This window comes from Rana temporaria, chromosome 2 (genome assembly GCF_905171775.1).
Source record: "Rana temporaria chromosome 2, aRanTem1.1, whole genome shotgun sequence".
Classification (NCBI taxonomy): Eukaryota; Metazoa; Chordata; class Amphibia; order Anura; family Ranidae; genus Rana; species Rana temporaria.
Window position 1 is genome coordinate 428,781,130 of NC_053490.1, and position 6,000 is coordinate 428,787,129.

The window sequence follows — 6,000 nt, forward strand, 5'->3', positions numbered from 1 at the left end:
CATTTAGAAGAAACAAAAACACCTTTACAACCCCTTTAACAATAGCAGAACCCGATACTGCCCCCCTAAAAAGTGATCCACAATGGATAGCTTTTTAGAGGATGAAAAAAAAAAAAAAAAAAAAAAAGAAGAAGGTTTATCGGGAATCCGCACCTGCTTTTTCCCCTCCTAGCAGTGGAGGGTCAGATTCAATGGGAGGAGTAAAATACAAGTACTGTATATAGAGGCTATGGGCTGCAGGACTTCAATATCCAGGCTGCTCTGTGTCAACAGGAGGAGAGATGCAGATTTTTCCTGGGCAAAATTGCCAGAGCTCAAACAGACCAGTTCGGGGAACAAGACAGTGCAGAACTGTGGCTAGGAGACTAGGCAGACAGTGTGGGGAAACCAGTGTCAGCGGACCTGTGCTATACTTGCCTACAGTAAGGACAGAGCAGTGAGGACCCGAGAGCTAGAGAGCTGATATGTCTTAGAACTCAAGCAGGAGAGATCTATTGCTATGTGTTACCCAGGGGTGGACTGACAACTCATGGGCCCCCCGGGCAATAGAAGATTATGGGGCCCCCAGGCTTACAGGTGGCCACCACGCCAGGAGGCAGTGCAGAGGCGGGGCAGCTAAAATCTCAGAATTTTAAACATCAAAAGCATGTCGGTTTCGGACAGATGTAAAAAAAAAAAAAAAAAAAAAAGAAGAAGATTTTTTACATACTGTCCCTGGTTTTATTGAGCCTGGCAACCCTGATGGGGCCTCCTAGAGGCATGGGGCCCTCGGGCAGTGCCCGGAAGTCCCAATGGTCAGTCCGCCCCTGGTGTTACCACATCAGAGAGGACCGGATCATGAGGACTGAAACTTCTGGGACCACTGGTGGCCAAGCATACAGGACCTGATCTATCATACAGTATACCAGGAGTGGTGAGCTCACAGTGAATGCCATGGAGACCGATCCCTACCCAACATCCCATTAGCCTTCTATTGCAGCCAACCATAGACGGTTCAGCAGTAACGGCCAAGATTCAAACCATGTATGGACAGGCTGATTGTACCCATCAATCGACTTGGGCACAACCAGCATATCAGATTTCAGATGTCGGAAAAACTGATCGTGTATACAGGGGCAGGACTTTTTGAAGCTGAATCAACATCTTTAGGCTGTGTATTAACCATACTGTTCTGCAGGTAGATATTAAAATATTCAGCTAATCGTTTTGTTACTGATCCAATACCATTTATTACTGGTCTTCCTGGTGGTGCGATCAATTTTTTTATAAAAATGATATATACATTTTGGTGAATATATAAAATAGGTAGTCTACATATTGATGGACTGAAAAACTTCACTTCCTTCTTAGTTAACGCTGTAATTTTTCCATTTCTCCACCAGGAGGCTCAATTCCTTCATACATGTTAAAGCGGGGTCTCTTTTCAAAATACCATAGGATTCCCTATCTAAAAGGGTCTTTCAATTTCCAAACGAATGCCTCTTTATTCAGAACCACCACATCTCCCCCCCTTGTCTACCGGGTGGACAACAATATCAATTTCTCCGCTCAAGACCGCTCATTTCCTTTTTCAATGTACAATATTCTGGATTCACATATTTCCTTGGAATCAATGTTTCTAGCGTTTTAAGTACCACCCCTTTAAATGTTTATATGCAATTATTGCTACTAATCTGTGGCTTGAACACTGATCCGTTTCTCAAACCATTCGTTTTACCATTAAGAGTCACAGTCAGTCTGATTGTATTTAGGGGATTACCCAGAAAAAAAAAATATTTTCAAATGTAGCTACCCAACAAACCTATATGTATTTATATAGGTCTCAGATTTATTTAAGGGCTTCCAAGGTGCAAGTTTAAACCAAAAATTCATTTTTTTTATTCTTGCTTATTTAAAGGGGCATGGCTCCCTTTTACCATTTCCTCCTTTTTCTGTTGTAACTGTCTCTTTCCCCTGCCAAGTACCCCCTATGTTTTGTGGAATCATCCAGATTGATCCTCCTATTCCATGAAAAGTTTAGCGACTCCATATCTGCAGACTTATCTTACACCCCAAACGCATAATAAAATAAAAAAATGTATTGAATCCCCATTATGCGCTAGAAAATAAAATAAACTCTAATATCTAAATATACAAAAATATTTCAAACAAGCCGCTGTATTTAAAACAAATCCCCTTAATATATAGTGAAAGGAATATATGAATACAGCACGCAAGATACACCATTTGAAAAGTGTTAGAAATTAAAACATTAATAAACACAAAACAAAAACTATTAATTCTTATAGAACAGGGGTACTGAATTAAAAATCACAGGAGTAAAATAATCTTCCAGCAGAGGTCCGAATCGCAGGTTTGTGCGATGATGCAGATCTTTCACATCACAAGCTCCCCTCGCCTCTTAGGCTAGGTTCACATTTATGTGGCTGTGGAACATGCGCAAATTCAAATATGTTCCCAATCTGCAGAAAAATGTGCTGCGCTTTACCAGATATGTGGGGGTGCCATTTTTTTTTTTTAAGATACCCTCACACATCGCCACCTATGGCACATTTTCACACACAACAAACCACATGGGGCTGAAGCACTATTCTGATTGGTGCAGCGGAATAAAAAAAAAAAAAAAAAAGGGTCGGGACTTATTTCCCTGCCTCTCTCGCGGTAGAGGCATTCCTTTAAAACGAATGGGCCACCCTACCTGCATATCACAGTCCCTCCCTTTACATCACAGTTCCCTCCTATTCACATCACTGCCCTCAGTCCCCTCTCACATTACTTTCCTCAGCCTCCCCCAATTGAACTCAGCTCCCCCATTACTGTCTAAAGCAGCCTTCATATCCCCCTACCCCCATCCCGTCCTACCTTACAATAACAGGAGGGAGAGCGGGAGACATAGTGGGTCTGCACAGGGGATGGGGGCTGGAAGCTGGTGATTGGTTGCTAGGACTGCCCCAGCAACCAATAACCTCCCTCTGTCCTGCCTCCCAAGTCCCACTGTGGGCTATGAGGATGACAGTGGTGACAGCTGCAGTGCACAACAGGCTTATAAATGGTGGCCACCGCGGTGGCTCCAGACAGAACAGCGAGTCAGGACTGAATGCGGTCTGCCATGCCCCTTTTAGTGATGCCTGCCATAGAAGAAAAGATTAAGTAAAGTATCTCTTGGTAAAAATCAACATATCACAAATTGCCTCATTGACGCACTCTAGACGGTTCTGTGAAGACTCTTGCCTGCTTGTTGTGTAGCAATCACTGCCTTAAAGACACAGCTTTGCATGCACCACCTTACAGAAGGCCCCAATGACAGCTGGGCTAACTTTGGCAATTAGGCAACAAGTACATTAGATACACCACGGATACCCCTTTGCAGGGCCGGACTTACCATTGGGCTTGACTGGGCTCAAGGCCCATGGGTCCCCCGCCCCAATAGGGGGCCCCTTACATTTACGTTTTTTCAATAATATGCCAAGTCATTTAAAGTGGTTGTAATGTAAACCCTCGGACACAATATTGTCTTAAAAATAGCCCATACCACAGGCAGCTGATCGTTTGCATGACGTCACCGCCGCTCTTTGGGCACATTAGCCCCTCTAAACCGGCATTTTAAAGCTTGCGGAATGCAGTCTGTGAGAACTTCCCCTCTGTCCGACACAGAGGAAAAGTCTTGCAGTGTTTAGCTCCTTCCACTCTTCCTGATAATCCCCTGTATGACTAAAGAAGACGTCACAAAAGTGGAGTGAAAGAAAACAGCAGCCGCAGACACAGCGCAACAGTGCATGCGCAAGATTACCGACAGGGACACAGTAAGGGCGGAAGCAACATCATAATTTGAATCACATAACAGCAGTACGAATGACGCTAGTTGTTGGGGGGATATATACATGTATTGCATTGCGATGAGCCGTTATAACTTAATTGAAAAACTGCAAAAATCAGCCAGGGTTTACGTCAGAATCGTGATCTCTATTTTTATTCTCAGTTTATCCAGAATTGTGTAGCTCTAATACATAGCTTGTGTATGTATCATTTTGTTCTATTTAAAGTAATGTATAGAAAGTAGAGCCCAAAAGGGACTCAAGCCCAAGGGCCCCCACCACCCTAAGTCCTGCCCATGCCCCTTTGTTAGGAACGCAAACACCCACCCAATAAAAGGCTGTATGAGCAGAGTGCACCCAGGCACATTGAGTATCTTCTGCTACAGTGAAGATTCTTTTATGCCATTCATGCTTTAATGGATGCTATTCTTACGGATACTGTGTAGACTAGTGTAATGTGGCCTAGACTTGAGGCGTAAGTAAATGGCTGTAAGTTAGGCTAAACTGTCTGTCAGTCAATCTAACATATCCTGTTGTCTTGTTTATTTGTTCTTTACATTGTATTTTCTTACCCTTCAATAATACATTAATTTTATTATTTCTCAGAGTGCTTTTGGTCTATTTTCTGGGTACTATTGTAGCACCCTCCTAGAATAGGTTGTTAAAAGGCTCAGGTAATTCTATTTTTTTTGTTTGCTTCTCTGTAAACATTGCAGTGGTGTGCGATTATTTTTTGCACTCTGCGTCTCTCTGGCTGCAGGCTTGACTACTTCTCTCTGCATTCTAGAATGAAGTGGGCTAAAAGAGACAGACCCTTGGCCTGAATGTTTGTGGTCTACGCCTGTGGGGGGGGTAGCGCTACACAGGCATTTGGATGTTTTTTTTTATAAAAACTGTCAAATATGTATTTTGCATTATGGGACCATGCCGCAACCACAAGCCAAGCATTTGCCTCTCAATTGCGGTGCAGTCCTATTCATTTTAATGATAGAGTTTCACTCAGTTTGTCACATAAAATTGCCACACCATGGTGCATGGTCACAGCAATGTGTACTCACCTGAATGGTACCATGTCCATTTGTAGGTGTGTGCTCAGGAGGTAGTAAACATGTTGATCAACCACCTGTTTTTACTGTCCCCTGGACACTTATGTGAAAAGAGCCTTAATATTCACACACCGCACATATGCGTCCAGTGGTGGCTGAGGTTTCTTTACCGAGAAGGCACTTACTGCACGCTCCCATCACAGTGACTAAGCCGTCACAGACAGCGTCTGGTTTCTGAGGTGGTTGGAGGGGCTACCAATCATGTGACCATCCTAGCAACCATCCACAGTGATTACAATTCGAGAAGTCCCTCCTGCCCCCTGTCTAAAGGCCCATACACATGATTGGATTCTCCAACGAGAATTGCATGATGGTAGGCTGTTGTCGGAAAATCAGACTGTTTGTATGCTCCATCGGTCAATTTTAACAAGTTATTTCTTTACACACACTTATGTAATTATAAAACCATTAAGGAGTATAGGACTATTACATGTGCGAGATTAACCGCATAAGGGAGGGCCAAAATTCAAGGAGCACCTTCAGACTTTCTAGGGGCATAAATTACACACCCAATTTCCTGACCACCTGTCACATTTTTTAAAGGCCTTGAGAACCAAGGAAAGTCGAAAACACCCACAAAATGAACACATTTTGGAGAGTAAACACCCAAGGTATCTTCTAAGAGGCATAGTAAGTCTTTTGAACAGATCATTTTTTGCCATATTGTAGCACTACCCTCTTTTTCTGTGCTTTTATTACCCAGCCTGGTAAAAATGATTAAACAGTAGAAATTGAAGGGATAGCAAATAGGAGACAGCAGACTCAGGTGTAACTGAATACAGGAAATAGTCCTGCTTCCAACGATAACTTCACTTCGCCACTCCAGCCCGAGTGGGTATAGCACATCTGGATAGGCCTCTCTCACCAGCCTGGCAGTCAGAGTGTCACTCAACTTAGGATTAAGTCTCATGCCACAGACCCTTCTAAAGATTGGAGACAGTTATGGTCCGCAATCCTCTCTCAATAGATTCAGCACCCGAATCTCCTTCAGGTAGCTTTGCAAAATTAGCAGCTGACAGGCGACCAACCTCCAGCTTGTCAGAACTTAGGTTGTCCCCCGATGAATGGACAGGCCCCAC

At 43.4% G+C, this 6,000-nt stretch overlaps 1 protein-coding gene across 4 annotated transcripts in view; it reads right to left on the reverse strand.

Annotated features, from left to right (window-relative positions):
* Positions 1–6,000, reverse strand: part of TSPOAP1 (TSPO associated protein 1) — a 317,131-nt gene that overhangs the window by 290,753 nt on the left and 20,378 nt on the right. The gene's annotated exons all lie outside the window — the stretch shown is intronic.